Consider the following 16,772-nt stretch of genomic DNA (forward strand, 5'->3'; position numbering starts at 1 on the left):
CGGGGCGGTTAAAAGGAGTTGTTTTCATATAGCCAGCAGCCCTATACCTGTTGTAATTGGAACACTGGGTGCCCCCTCACATAAGAGGAGCACATGACCTAGTAACATCTTAAACCACCAAAATAAAATACATATTTAATCAACATATATCAAGCTTTTATCACCTCCAAGTACTGTGCTAGGCACCCTCAAATATTCTCTCTTTTTTGAGAATGATGAGTATGACTTGGCCTGAGGACAGATCAGATCTTGCTCAGCAGCAGGAGGTGAAGGTGGCCATACACATAGAACACCCACCCCAGAAGGCCAGGGAGCATGCTCAGGGCTTATGGGGCTGACAGGGAAGAACACTGTAAAAGAAGGGATTGGGAAAGGAATAAGAGGAGAAGAGAAGGGGTGACTGAAATGTATGTGCAACATACTGGGGAGGTCTATAGAAAGCTATGGAAAGAGCTGCTGCAGAACGTCAGCCTCTTAGGAATGAATGTGCACTATAGCCCACAGGTGCTCACTGACGCTCACCTGATGCACAGCCTTGGGGGCAGCCTCTATTGGTCACTGCTCTTGGGAGTACTACAAGTGCCAGGAAGTGTTCAAAGAACGTGGAGGCCTGAGTTGATGGGCAGCACAAAGAAGAGCTGGTTAAGAATAAGAACAAAACTTTCCAAATGTCTGATCCTAGAAAAAAACCTAGTAATGCATTATAAGCACTCTTTTTTTTTGGATTAAAATAACAAACTTTATTTCTCGCTTATACTATGTACTACATGTCCAGTCTGGGTGGGTATGGGTGAAAAGCAAGGTCTCAACTTCCTGCCGTCATGGGACTCAGGCTGACCCTGCCTCAACCGAGGTATACCACTGCCATTTATCAGAAAGGCCTGAGTCCTTTTTCCCAACACATTCTAATCCCCCTTCTTTTTTCTTTTTTTCTTTTTTTTTTTTTACTTTTAGGTGTACAAAACAATGCAATAGTTATACTTTTCACCCCTCACAAAGTGACAACCCTCCTCCCCCCATCTACTGCCCCCCAACCCCCAATATCATACATATCTATTACAATTCCATTGACTCCATTCCCACACTCTACTCCACATCACATGACTATATATGTGTTAAATTATAGTTGACATATAATATTATTCAATGGCAGCTTCAGATGTACAGTGCAGTGGTCAGGCCTCTACACCGTCTATGAGGTGGTCTCCCTTACAAGACATGAGTCCATCTGGCCCCCTAAGAAATATTTACAACATTATTGATTATATTCCCCAAACTGCCTTTTCTATCCCTGAAGCAATAGTTACCAATTTATGTTGTCTCATCCCTTCCCCGTTATAAGCACTCTTTTTAAGCATGATAATGGTATGTGCAAAATCAAGATATTCAAAGGGCATGCTGGTGACTTGTGACACCTTGCAGGGAAGTAATGCCTTTAAGCAGGTATGTGTTGGCATGTGATGCCTTCCAAACTCCCAGATACAATGTGCATGTGTCCAAAGCATGGTTGATTCATGGCAGTAATATAGACATCATTAGGGACACCAAAAGTGAAGACATGCTAACAACTACATTTAAAGTGCTACAGTCCTGGGCCTGCCAAGTGGCTCAGTTGGTTAAGAGCTCGCTCAAGAGTTTCAGCTCTGAGCAACAGTGGGTTCAATGCCCAGCCTGAGCTGAGCTGCCACTGAGCTGCCAACAGGTGGCAGGATGGCTCAGCTTAAAAAAAAAAAGTGTCAAGGTCCTAAGACAGCATCAGAGAAAGGCTTTCAGGATTTTTACCCTTCAGTATGGAAGAAAATGGAACATCTAGGAGACATGAGATGGATTCATGTCCTCCAAAAAAAATGTATGGGCATAGAAGGGCAAAGTCCTCGCCCGGCCTGCAAGTCTCCACAGGGTATGGCCCTACCCTGATGACTCCAACCTCATCCCCCCTTCTCACCCTGAGACACCGTGCTTTTTCCTGACTCAGGGCCTTTGCTCTGGCGCTTTCCCTTACTCCCTCGTCTCTGCTCACGTGTCAGTTCTGCAGAGGCCTACTCTGACCACCCAGGCCAAATAACTCCCTTATCTTCTATCACTTGTCCTGTTTTAGTTTTCTTCATAATATCCTTACTATTATGAGTCCTTCATAATATGTCACAATACTCAATACTAAAATTATATTATTTATAAATATATTTATTATTTATTACACAGTTGTTTACTTATTTATTGTGTAGAATGATGCCATCAGATATGGTAGCCACGAGCCGCAAATGGCTATTAAGCACTTGGAATATGGCTATTCTGAATTGAGGTCATGTAAAGTACTCATTAATGATTTTTATATTGCTTACATGTTGAAACAATAATATTTTGGATTAACCCAATATATTAAATGCCACATATGGTTTGCATTTGTGATTTTCATTCTGTTTTCATTGGACAGTGGTGATCTAGGACGGATATTCCACACAAATAGGGACTTTGTCTTGTCCCAACATCTAGAAGAGCACAGGCTTAATAAATATTGGTTGAATGGGACTCCGTGTTTGTTGAAAACTTAGCAATATGCAGTCTCTCCCTCTGCCCTCAGTATCTCTTTCCCTTCCCCTCTCCCTCTGTCAATTTCTTGTCCCTTGATATCATCTTTACATAAGAAATGGACAGCTTTTCTTATTTGCTTACTTAAACCCTTGTCCTAATTTAGCTTCTTCTAGGTTAGATTTTAAAACACTATCTTCTGAAAATAACCTTATTCTTTTCCAAAATAGTTATTGCATTTTTAAGAACCCATTTTATGGACGAATTAGCTATTCTAATTAACCTGAGAAAGCGCCTGGAAGAATGCAAAAGAAAAACAAACAAACATGCATCCTATAGGGGACAAATCATGGCCTAACAGCTGAGAGAGAGCAAAGGCCTGGGGTGAGAAGGATGTCACATGCCTGACAAGCAAAGGATAAGGCGTGAAGGCAGAGTGGGGGGAGCACTGAGAGCAACTGGCTTATGCATCTACAAAAGATGAGACACAAATATTCAGTCATTCCATAGATTTACTGAGTTCCTCCTATGTGCTAGGTGCTGGGGATACAGCGAGAATGAAACAGACATGATGCCTCTCTTACTGGAGCTTACTGGAGCTTGGTCTGGAGGAGACAGAAAATAAGCAGATAAGCACACAAATATATCCTATATGTATTCTATGCATTTTATTATTGCATGCTTAGAGAAGGGAATCCATGCTGTCAATTAATTTTAAAATCCACAGCTCGGGGAAATGAAGTTAGGCAGCAGGAATTTTTTAGGAGAATAATTTTAGGATTTTTAAAAGTTAAGGATATTTAAAATAAATAAAACCCAGGCTAGATATGAGAACACAGAGGTCATCATCTAAAAGAGCATTCAGAATAGGTGTAGATTCAGTCTCATGGGACAGCTTCAAGACTTGTCACACATTTTGCATGTTGAAACCTAGACATGCTAAAATTACATTTCTAGAGAGGAAAAAAACAATTTTTAATACTAGTACTAGCATGAGTACAAAAGTAGTACAAAATGTACCTGTAGAGTTGCTAGAGTTGGTATGATATTGGTACAGAATGAAAGAAAAGCCAAACATGACACCCACTGAAACAAAACATGCCAGCTGGAAAGCCCTTGAACTCTACAGTGTTCCAGGGCAAGACAACGTGCTGGTCTTTTTGTTAGCTTTGAGCATGCCTGAGAATTTTCTGGAAACTGCTAGTACTGAAGCCCAGATTGCCTGCTCTGAGCTAAAAGGAGACAGAAACAAATCAAGCCAAGGCATTGATTTAGAATTTTGCAGTCACTCAATCCCAGGGCGGGGAGCCTGTTTACAGGAATGTTTCACTTAGGAGACTGACAAATCCACTATATAAGTTTGCAGGCCATATATAGTCAGTCCCCTGGTTTACAAATTATATAATAGTGAATTGATGCTCATTAAATTTCTGTAGGTGTAATGGGTGTACCATTCACAAGTAGTGTTTTAGTAAATAAGGAAACACTTTTTAAAAACTAAGAATTTGTATGGGTACACATGTATTTATATCATCTGTGTTCATTCATCCATTTACCAGAGTTCTATTAGTGACTTTTACAAATTCAGTGTTGGGGATACAAAAAGGCATAAAATGTGGTCCCCGACTTGAAGAAAACCACAATCTAGTTAGAGAGATCAACATGTGAGGAAGTAATTATGGTACTACATGATAAGTGCTAACAGAGGTTTGGACACTGTATTATGGACTCAGTGAAGAGAAAATAGTGAATCCCACCTGGGGAGAAAGGAGAGTCAGGGAAGGCTCCTGAGAAAAGAATATTTGAGAGGACTATCATAGGGTGAGCAGGAGTTTACCAGGCAGACAAGAGTAGGGGAAGGGTATTCAGGCAGAGGAAGCAGCATATACAAAAATTTAAGCAAAAACATGTGTGTAGAAGTGCAGGGTGTCTATAGAGAACTCCAGTCTAAAAGGAGGAAGGAAAGCTGGGGTAAGACAAAGTTGACTGTGGCCTTGGATGTTAGTTTGGACATGGGTTCAGCTGTACTCAAAACAATGTCCCCAACTAAAAGTGGCTTTGAAAATAAAGATTTTATTTCTCTCACACATAATATTATGAACATGAACAGTCTGGGGCTGGCAGGAAATCTTCCCAGAAGTCTTTTATCATGGTGCCCCTCCATGCTGGGGGTTGGCCTTTGTCCATATGGTCCAACAAGACTCACCCCTGCACATCTACAATCTACTCTTACTACCTCTGTATTCTACCCTTGCCATGACTGTCACGAAGCACTCTCTATTCACTCTTACTACTTTTATGCACTCACATTGTATATTCTGGCTGGAAGGGGGCAGGGGAGGATAAGCCTCTTCCCTCTAAGGGTACAACTTGGAAATTGCACCTATCACTCACATGGTGTATTGACTCAGGAAAGCCTAGATACAAGGAAGACTGGGAAATGTAGTTCTTGTTCTGGGCAGCCATATAGACTGTAATCTTCCAAGTTAAAAGTGGGAGGTCCGATGTCCATGGCAAAGGGGAGATAGAAGATTATAAAGGCCTTTAGCAGCCTCTGCCTTTGCATGTTATACCAGTGATTTCTAAAATACCTTTGGGAAAAACTGATGCAACAGGCTTGCATTTTTCTGCTTGATTTATTCTGACACGCTGGCTTCATAGTGACTTTTTTGATTTATCAAAACTAGAATTGTCAGGATGTGAGAGATTACTCAATGCCAGCAAGTACGTAATAAAAGAGTGCTGACCCAATCGCATGTGCTTTGTAAGGACAAATTCTGACACTGTCTTAAAGACACTTTCTAACATTTCTGGCTTGCAGAAGTTTTAAGAGCACCACTGCGTCCATTGTCCACATTTATAGAAACAAGTCATGAATATATTTTCACTACCCCAGACTAAGAAGACAGGAACAGACTTCTGGGGGGGGGGGAGCAGAAAAATGAGGCAGATATCAACTTCATACTATCTTGGGTCTGAATCCCAGTATATGGCTTAGAGTGCGACTTGGGACAAATCACTTGTATTTCTTGGCTTCAACTACTTCATCTGTAAAATGGGGATAATGGTGACTTTTGTTGGCAGAATTAAATGAGATAACATGCATGAGCCATAGAGGGAGTTCAACAAATGTGTGCTTTCTTTCTAATTCAGGATATAAACTATCAGTTATGAAGCGCACAGTACTTGGATAGAAACTACACTCCAAGAAAGGACTTAAAAACCTGGTTTTCTTGCAATAAGATTTTTGCAAGGAGAATACTTTTTTAAAAACTCGTTGATATTCTCAGAAAGATAAAAGAAGATATTGCAGCCATGAAATAGGCAACATACAATAAAAATTAACATTCAGAGAACAACAAAAAAAATTGGAAATGAAAATCATGACAGCTGAAATAAGCTCAATAGAAGGCTTAGAAGATAAAAGTAAGAATAGAAAGTAGACAAAAAGACAGAGTTGAAAAATAAAGGAGAAAATTTAAGAAAAATCAAAGGACTGGTGTGTAGTCAAATAATAGGAGTTCAGAGAAAAGAGAACAGAGGAAAGAGAGGATGGGTGGGGACAGATGAGGGAGAAATCTAAGAAACTCTCCAGAAGATGAGTGTACACATTGTAAGGACCCACCAAATGCCCACTGATATATGCCATCCCGAAACCTTAAGATGCTGGAGACAGAAAAGATCCTACAAGCTTCCAGAGACAAAGAAAGACCAAGAAGATTAAGAATCAGACTGACAGAATGGCATTTGTGTTAGTTTCCCATCCCTGCTATGAAAATAGCCACAAATTTAATGGCATTTGTATTAGTTTCCCATCACTTCTATTTTTAAAAAATTAAAATTTAATGGCTTATAACAATATAAATTTAGTATCTTACAGTTCTGGGTGTCAGAAATCCTAAATGGTTCTTACTGAGCTAAAGTCAAGGTGTAGTTTCAGCTGTGTTCCTTCTGGAGGCTCTAAGAAAGAATCTGTTTCTTGGCCTTTTCCAGCTTCTAGAGTCTGACTGCATTACTTGGCTTGTGGCCTCTCCTTCTTCAAAGTCATTAGTGTAGCCCTTTCAAGATTCTCTCTCTCTCTCTCTCTCTCTCTCTCTCTCTCTCTCTCTCTCTCTCTCTCTCTTTCTCTCCTCTCTCTCTCTTTCTCTCTCTCTCTCTTTTCTCCCCCACCCCAACCTCTGCTTTCACTCTCTGTGACTCATCTTCTATGACTCTGACCCTCTTGACTCCCTCTTATAAGGACACTGTGATTACATTGGATCCACTAGAATAATCTCCCTATTTCAACATCTTTAATTTAATGATACCCACAAAGTCTCTTTTATCATGCAAAGTAACATGTTCATAGGTTCCAGAGATTACAGCCTGCATGTCCTTGGGGTGGGTGCATTATTCTGTCCACCTCAGCATTAGACTTCTAAAGAGCAACACTGGAACCTAGTCAGTAGTGGAACAACCCTCTCCATTTTGCATGGCAATCATTTCCCGCCCGGAAGATTTCTCTCTCCAGCCAAACTCTCAATCAAGTGTGAGGGTAAAATAAAGACATTTTCAGATGTAAATTCTCAAAAAATTTACCTCCCACACATCCTTTCTCACGAAACTCCTGGAGAATGTTCTCAAACAAATGACTCAACCAAGAAAGAAAAAGCACTGGGGATACAGGAAACAGTAGATCCGATATAGGTATGAAGGAAAGGGGATCAGTAAAATGATGGTGAGGAGACATTCCAGGAGGATAGCTGTGTAGAGTACAGATTGGAGAGGTTCAGAAGATTCCAGAAGAGACCTTCTTGGGAAGGTGAACTGAGTGTATATCTGATGCATGTACCTTATTGTGAGGAAATACAGACAAAGTGTAAGGGGCTTGGGATTGAATTAACAATATGTTCATAGAAAAACCAAGCACATGAAAATAAAACACAATTACTAACTCCAAGAAAAACAAGAGTTGTGCAGGAAAAGTTAATCACAGTTCACTGTGTTTGGCAGTTTTATAGCTGCGAAGAGTATTTCATAGCCATGGTAATGTGAATACTGATCACCAGTTTAACCAAAATGAAGCTAAAACAACAATGGGATGATGAGGGATGGGGCAGAGGAGGAAGCAGGGCCAACGCTGAGTTTCCGAGTGGAGGTCAGTAGATAAGGAAATAACTGATAAAGCAGGAAAAGAATAATACAAGAATGTTATTGTCAGCCTGCTGAGCCCAGTGGGAGTCTGCGGAGCAGGGAAGATGAGGAGGATTTGATTCTCTCCACGTGTTTATTTCCCTCGCATATCTTCATATCTTGAATATAATATTCATATTCATACTCTCCCTCATTTCCTCTGTCTCTCTCCCCTCCTTCCTTCCTTCTTTGTCTCCTTGCCCTGGGTTCATCTGTCTGTTTCTCCTCTCCCTCTTGGGAGAAAAAGAAGGGGAAGAAGGAAGAGGGGAGAGGCGAAAGGGGGAAAAAGAATGTTATTTAGGGACCTGGAGGCACACACCAGAGTAATCATCCCGAACAGGTGAAGGCGAAAGGAACTTTGGTTGGAGAAAGAGAAAGAGGGGCCGTCCAGTAAAAGGACAGCAAACTTTTTCTGCAAAGAGCCAAATAGTAAATATCTACAATATAAAACCAAACTGGATTTGATTTCTAGGCTGTAGAACAAATAACCACAAAGGTAGTGACTTAAAACAATGCCCGTTTCTTATCTCCCAGCTCTGCAGGTCAGAAACTTGGTTGGACTCCCTGCACAGGGTCTCAAATGCCTGAAATCGAGGTGTCAACTGGCCCTTCTGATATGCGGTCTCTGGGGAAGAACCTGCTTCCAGCTCATCTGGAATGCGGCAGAATCCAGCTACTTGCAGTTATGGGACTGAGGGCCCATTTCCTGCCACATGGCCCTCTTGTGCTTCTAATCTCTACTTTTCACTTCTGCTTTTTCTTCTAATTGAGGTATAATTGACATATAACATTATATTAGTTTCCGGTTTACAACATAATGATTTGTATTTGTATATATTGTGAAATGATCACCACAATAAGTCTAGTTAACGTCCATAGTTACGCATTTTTTTTCTTGTAATAAGAACTTTCAAAACCCACTTGAAACTGGTTCAATTTTCTCTTCTGCTTTTAAGGACCCAGGTGCTTACATTGGGCCCATCCAGATAATCCAAAATAACTTTCTTATTTTATTTTTTTTCTAGATTTTTTTTTAATTGGGGAATTGGGGAAGGGAAACATTTGTGTTTTCCCATCAGCTCCAAGTCAAGTTGTTGTCCTTCAATCTTAGTTGTGGAGGATGCAAGCTTAGCTCCAAGTCCAGTTGCCACTTTCAATCTAGTTGTGCGGTTGTGCAGCCCACCATCCCATGTGGGAGTCGAACCAGTAACCTTGTTGTTAAGAGCACACGCTGTCACCAGCTGAGCCATGGGGCTGCCCATTGGCAGCTCAGCGGCAGCTCAGCTCCAGTTCCATGGACCACACTGGTCCATGTGGGAGTCGAACCGGCGACCCTGTTGCTCAGAGCTCGTGCCCTTAACCGACTGCACCACCTGGCCGGCCCTAACTGCTATTTTAAGGTCAACTGATTAGTCACCTTAGTCACATCTGCAAAGCCCCTTGGCCAAGCAAAGCAACATATTCACAGGTGTCACAACAGGTGGTGAGGTCACATGCCTTTGGAAGGGGAAGCAGTGCCATACTCTCTCTGTCACACACAACTCAGTTCTACCACTCTAGTGCAAGAACAGCCATCAGCAACATGTAAATGAATATATACATACATACATGAATGTTTAGGAAAAGAACTGGAAGAACATCCCAAATCCTTAACTGTTATCACCTCTAAGGAAGACAGTGGGGGCTGAGCACACAGGAGCTGTTCACATTTTATTCTACCTACGCACCTTTTGATGACTAGACAATGTACTGATTAGGTAATAAAATTTCAAAACTTGTATTGTATATTAATATACAATGATTAATATATGTATAGAAAAATTCAACGAATGATGATTATATCTGCAGAGAGGGAATATAGTGAACTTTATTTTTCCAAATTACATATTCCTGTCATCTTTGATTTTTTTTGTTATAATAAACTTTTTTAAATGCTTTTATTTTTCAATTACAGTTGGCATACAAAATTATATTAGTTTCAGGTGTACAGTGCAGTGATTAGACATTTATATAACTTACGAAGTGATCACCCAGATAAATCCAGTACACATCTGACACCATACATAGTTATTACAATACTACTGACTATATTCCTCATATTATACTCTACATACATCCCCATGACTATTTTGTAACTACCAATTTGTACCTCTTAATCTCCTCTCCCTTCACCCATGCCCACAACACCCCCAACCTGGCAACCATCAAAATGCTCTCTGTATCTATGAGTTTGTTTCTATTTTGTTTGTTCATTTATCCTGTTCTCTAGATTCCATACATAAGAGAAATCATGTGGCATTTGTCTTTCTCTGTCTGACTTATTCCACTCAGCACAATACCTCTAAGTCCATCCATTTTTTTGCAGATGGCAAGATTTCATTCTTTTTTATGGCTGAGTAATATTTTGTTGTATATATGTACCACCTCTTTATCCATTCATCCATTGACGGACATGCAGGTTGCCTCCATATCTCGGCTACTATAAACAATGCTGCAATGAACATATGGATGCACATATTCCTTTCAAGTAGTGTTTTGTGTTTCTTCTAATAAATACCCTGAAGTGAGGTTACTGGGTCCTCTTTGTCCCTTATTATAGACTTTGTTTTAAAGCCTATTTTGTCTGATACAAGTATTGCCACCCCAGATTTTATTTTTTACTTCCATTTTCATGACATATCTTTATCTTTCCCTTTATTTTCAGTCTGATGTGTCTTTCGATCTGAAGTGAGTCTCTTATAGGCAGCATATATAAGGGTTTCATTTTCTTATCCATAGCCACCTACATTGAGCTTCTACTACTAAGGTGAACAAAAAACTACATATACTTTTAATTTTACTGATGTTTATGAAAAATTTAAGTAAAAAACTAGATAGTAAATATCTACAATAGTTATTCATAACAGACAAATGCTCATGTTACAACTTTAAGTTAAAAGTGCAACATAAGATTTTACCCAGAAAATAAATTCAGTTATATAAATATTCATAGAAAATGACTGGAAGGAAATCCACTAAAATGTTAACAGTGGGTGTTCTAGGCAGTGAAATCATGGATAATTATTTCTTCCTTTCTAGTTTTTACCACTTCCCAATTTTCTATTACAAGCATGTATTATTTTTATAATTGAAAAAATAAGCACTGTTTTTTAAAACTAACTGTAATTTCCAAGTATACTGCAGTATTTATGTTAGTGAGTTGCCAAATTTTCTTCTCAGCAGAGAAGGCTGCTTAGAAAACAGTAAAAATCAGAGGAGATCTTGGTGAGTATGGGTTCTAAAGAAAAGGAACCTGAGGATGCATAGTGATAAGGCAGAGATCATGTCCTTTTACAGTCGCAGGTGGGGTGACTCCTGCCAATTGACCAGAACACTCAGGGTACTGAAAAAGCCACCCCCTCCCCTGGCCCATACTTGGCACATTCTAATGAGCTACCATTTTCTATGTAGACCCGATTTATGATTCCCATTTTCCTAACAACACCCACCCTTTCAATACCCCATGGGGTGATACTCTCAGCGGGTGGCTTTCTACATGTTCCTGAGATGGTTTCCTCTGCAGATTGATGATATGTTTTGTTGGTGCACATTCTTACAGCTCAGAAGAACAAGCACACACCTGAGATGCAGCCCTCACCAGCTCTTCCTGAACAGGCTCTTCCCCAGACACATTTGTGGAGCTTCAGCCCTCTCCACACCTATCCTCAGTCCTTGCCTGGACAACTTGGAGCTCCTACTTCTGGCAAGACGCTGTGTGAGACCCAAGGATACAAAGTAGAGTGCCTGCACTCAGGAGCTCATGGCCAATGAGACATAAAATGTGGCCACAAAAGGAGACCACACAGCTGGAGAATGGTAAACACTCTAAGAAAGGGCAAGGTGAAATACTGTGTGGGAGATGGAGAAATTAATTCAGTTTTAATGATCCTTAGGTGTTGCCTTCATGGTGAGAATGGGAAGTTTTGAGGGCAGGGGAGCAGTGGATGAGGAGTAGAGATGGAGAACAGAGGCCATATCATGATCTTATCTTTCATGTCATGCTATGATGTCTGAATTCTATTCTCAGAGTAGCAGACATCCCTAGGCCCTTCTGAAAAGTTGTATGTAAATCATTTCATGTTTCAAACATTTCATAAAAGTGTTCAGGATATTTTGAAATTTATAAAACGATATGGGACTGTGGAACCAGTGATGGCTCAGATGAACAGAGCAGGTGCTGACTGTTGGAAATATGCTGCAGAGAGAAATGAGCTGTCCCGTACACAAATGTTGATGGTTTTGTAGATAGTGATGAGTTTCAAACAAGAACAGACACTTGATATTGGTCTGAGCACAGAAAAGCAGGAAGAAAAGTTGCCCCAAGTTCAAACATCCAGCAGAAAAAAAGCATAAACAGCCACCAGTGATCAGAGATAAGCTGCAATCATGGGAACGATTTTGTTTCCAAAGCAACTGAGTCACTAAATGTGTTAACTACAAAAGAACACATCGGGATTTAATTTAAATTTCTGTTAAGTAGAAAGTAAAACAAGGGTCTTTCAGACATGACTAGAGCCCTATGTGATATATATGCCTTATTTAGCTCAACAGACATTTCTGGAGCACCTCTGAGAACTGATTTGTGATCCAGCCTCTGTCTCTTACTAGCTTTCTAATCTTCAGCAAGGCCAGTGGCTTCTTCACCTATATACTTACGAGGCTGGATCAGATTTTTAAACCATCAGTTCTGTAATTGTAGGGTTAGTAGCTTGCAGGAGATGAAATGGTAATTGAAACCTCTTAAACTCAAAATTCTCTAAATCATGAATTACACAGAAAGAGATTCCATTTATCGGTAGCTTGATGTTACCACACTTCTGAGTTAGAAAATTACAGCACCTGTTTAAAGGATTCTGCATATCCTTTAGTGTACCTACTCAGAAGCATTTTCTTATAAAGTACTCAACATTTTATAACTGTACATATTAATTTATTACCAGAATAATTGTATTGGCATGCTCAATAAAGTCATAATTTAAGTAAAAAATATATATATGGGAGATATTTTTGGAAATAAAGAATTATTTTATATTGAAAGTCATTAATCTTTACTTTTTTTTTCAAATTTGAAATTATATCCTATACTTGCCTTCTTAAAGTGAAGCATACTAATTACAAAACCAACCTCCTTCACCGTTCTCAGTAGCTGAGCGTTTTAGGTCAGGAGATGATGTGATCAGTAGATAGCACAAGAGACAACTAGAGGGTAGCATTTGTACCATTAGTGACTTTGAGATTCAAATCAAGAGCCTTACCCTCAATTGGTCTTTATTTCATCAGTGGGAACTTGATTACACATATGTATGGGGTCATATCTCTTTGTTGAATCAGTTAGATCTCAATGTATAATATGTGAACATAGAACTACAATCTAAAAGGGCTGAGAGAACTGTAAGAATCACCTGGTCCAATTCCCCTCTCACTTTGTGGTGAACAAAGATAAAACTAGGCACGATTTAAGTGACTTAAAGTTACACAGCTAATAAAGGGCAAAGTTGAGACTCAGATCCAAGTTTTCCAATTCCAAGTTCAATGCTCATTATAGTCAGCTATCAAAACCTTCACCATTGTCTGTTTGTTTTTGTTTCTTAATCCACAGTATTTTGCATTTATTGAGAGAAGGGTATAAGCAAAAATTAATTTAAATTTTTTTTTACCTTTTATATTGTTTTAAAAGTTTTGTAAGGAAAAAATGAGGAAAAATGATTACTCAAAATGGGTAAAGCTCAAGGTTTATAGTATAATTCAGTCATACACACTTTACACTATGTGGCTCTCTGTTTAAAGAGAAACTTCCCAGGAGTTTTTGAATTTTGAAAGCATGAGCTACTTCAGCTAAAGAGCATCAAAATATCCTTCTATAAAGTCAAGTTCCACCAAATGAGAAAAAAAAGTTTTTTAAATGGGATTACAAAGCAATCAAAAGAAGGAGTTGTTCCAGGTGTTGTTCTAAGGACGATACATGCATTAACTCATTTATCCTTACCACAACTCTATGATCTTACCATTGCTCCAGTGGGGAAACTGAGGCACATCAATATCTGCGCTGCTAAGAGGCAGAGATTGAACCTGGCAGTCTGGCTTCTGAGCATCCAATGCTCAATAATATCTTCTTATGAATTCCATATGCAACTTAGTTGCTTCAGGGGAGTTGGTCCTTTTTGGCCTTTAAACTTTATCCTTTCTTTTTCTCTCTTATACTATAGGGGAAAGAAGGAAGAAACCCCATTGTCCAAATGTCCCTAACAGGAGAGTTCCAGGGGGTCTTTCTAGAGGAGGTACTCATGTGACCCAGATGCTAAAGGCAGGTGCCACTTGCAACAGTAAAGGGAGCCTCAGCTCCTAGAGAGACAACCAACAGAGATCTCCAGACTCCACAGTGACTACATATTGGACACTGAAGAGGGTGGCAGCATATTCATTTATTTCTTCATCTCTGGGCACCAACAGCTACCCTTTTATGTACCTCCAAGACCTTCCTTAGTTGAAAACCAATTTCCTTTGTTCAGTCCCTCTCTGCTCAAAACACTTAGGTTAAGTTTTTCTTGAATTCTGAGAGATTCTGACACCTTACTTAAATATATTACATTCTCCGATCTTGTCAAATGAATATAATAAATACATGTACCCTTAACTTGATGAATGGAGATAATCATGATGCTGTCACAGTGAGGTTCTCAGGGCCTATTTAAGGAGCACACACATCTGCCATCCCTGCTCACTAATATCACTTTGTAATGATGGGAGAAAATTATTTTTTAATTTATGAGCTATAACAGCATTGGAAGACAACAATGAGTGCTCCCTGCAGATCAGAAATGTAGAGGAATTCTAGGAAGAGAGAAAGAGTAGGAGCATTGTGGATGCAGAAATCAGGGCAGGAGTTTAAAGGCATTCTTCCTAAGGAAGCCCTGGAAAAGCCTTTTGGTGGGTATCAACAGGCACGAGAGCAGAAGCGAGCCACTCTTGAGCATCTAAGCTGCACTCAGATCTGTTGGGAATATCAGAGTTCCTCCTCTTTTCTCTGTAAATACAGTTCCCAGCAGTGAACAGAGCCAAAGACAGGGGAGGGCCCTGGGGGAGGTCCTCAGGGAGAGAAGCGGAGCACAGACAGACACATGGGAAGGAAGCAGGAGTAAAAAGGGGAGTCAGCTCAGAGCACAATCCGTCTTGCTGTGATGACTGTAGGGGTCCCCAGTCAGCCGACCAGCTCCTGGACCTGCACGACCCAGGGGATATCTGCCCACCATGGGCATCCCCTTTCTTGTTCACAAAGAGCCTGCCATCAGAGGATCCATCACTGGGGGACAACAGGGCCACCAACGCTGACCAAGATAATCTTTCCTTAATAAATAAACATGGCAACTAATGGTCACCAGATATTTGAGGAAAACCACCACCAAGAAAGAGAAAGGCAGAGAGAAACTTGAAACAGATAACTGATCTTGAAGGAATCAGGGATAACTCGGGCACTAAAGAAAAACACAATATAGAGCTTAAATTTATTTTAATTTTTTAAATGTAAAATTCATTTTAATTTAAAAAATCTGTACTATACTTGCATGATTCAAAAAAAAATCAAAGAAAAATAAGAGATACATTGAGAAGTTTTGCTCCCACACTTGCCCCTCAACCTCATTCCTGTCCATTCCACAGGTAATCACTTTTATTAGTTTCTTGTGGAAATGCAAGCAAATATGAAAAAATATGTACTCATGAGTATTTTCCTTCCTGGCTTACATAAAACATACATGTTATATGTATGAGTTTGTTAGGACTGCCATAACAAAGCACTACAAACTGGGTGTAGTAAACAACAGCTTTCTCTTGTCTCATAGTTCTGCAGTTTAGAGGTCTGAAATTAAGGCACTGGCAGGGTTGGTTCCTTCTGAGGGCTGTGAAGGAAGTATCTGCTCCAAGCCTCTCTCTATGGCCCCCTTCATATTCATATGGTATCCTACCTACATTCAAGTCTGTACCCCAATTTTCTCTTTTTATAAAGACACTAGTTATGATAGATTAGGGCCCACCATAATGACCTCATTTTCACTTGGTTACCTCTTTAAAGACCTTACCTACAAATAAGGTCATGTTCTGAGGCACTAGAGATTAGAACTTCAACACATGAATTGTGAGGGGATGCAATTCAACCCATAAGATTATAATACTTTTCTGATTTTTTCACTTAGTAATTATGCTTTTTTACACTGTGCACTACTTTATTCAGAGGATGTATGATGGTGCATTAGAGAAGTCCTCTATAAATGAACATCTAGATTGCTGTTACAATCTGTCACTATTGTAATAAACTAAACTATCTCTTGTTATTTCAGGCATATCTGTATGATGTGGGATACATATGGGATTGCTTGGTCAAAGGGTAAAGGCATCTGTCCTTCTGATACATAATGCCAAATCATTCTCCTTGGGGACCATTTTATACTTCCTCCAGGCTTGTATGAGAGGTCTTGTTTCACCCATAGCCTTGCCAACACAGTATGCTGTTAACCTTTTGGATTTTTACCAGTCTGCTAGGTGAGAAAAACTTCCTTTATGTAGTATAATTCTCATTTCTCTGATGAGTAAGGTTAAGCGTATTTCATATATTTTAAGGCCATCTGTAACTCTTTTTATATGAATTGGCAAGTTTTTTATTGAGTTGTTACATCCTTTTGTTCTAGATTTCTAGGAACTCCAAACACTAAGAAAATTAGCCCTTTTCCTGGGATACGTGATGCAAATATTTCCCCAGATTTGTCATTTGTCTTTTGACTTTGCTTTTTTAACTTTTCATTTTGGAAAATTTCAAACATTGACATAAGTAGAAAGATTATATAATGAACTCCATTTACCCGTCACTCAACTTCAACAGTTACTAACACATGGCCAATCTTACTCCATCAATTATCTCACTCACTCCCATCTGAGGTTATTTTAAGGCACATCTAAAATAATCATCATAGCTATCTGCAATACATTCTGTTTGTATCTCTTTTTTAAAAAAATGTAATCACAATACCATTATTACATAT

At 39.5% G+C, this 16,772-nt stretch overlaps 1 long non-coding RNA gene across 1 annotated transcript in view; it reads left to right on the forward strand.

Moving 5' to 3' along the window:
* LOC109391259 (uncharacterized) overlaps positions 1-14,246 on the forward strand; it is a 20,254-nt gene extending 6,008 nt beyond the window's left edge. The window contains exons 2-4 of the long non-coding RNA XR_002125770.1: positions 8,236-8,472; positions 11,300-11,556; positions 13,947-14,246. This is a non-coding gene — a long non-coding RNA (uncharacterized LOC109391259). The remainder of the gene's footprint in view (positions 1-8,235; positions 8,473-11,299; positions 11,557-13,946) is intronic.
* The last annotated feature ends 2,526 nt before the right edge of the window (positions 14,247-16,772 follow it).

Source organism: Hipposideros armiger, unplaced genomic scaffold, assembly GCF_001890085.2.
Source record: "Hipposideros armiger isolate ML-2016 unplaced genomic scaffold, ASM189008v1 scaffold_286, whole genome shotgun sequence".
Classification (NCBI taxonomy): Eukaryota; Metazoa; Chordata; class Mammalia; order Chiroptera; family Hipposideridae; genus Hipposideros; species Hipposideros armiger.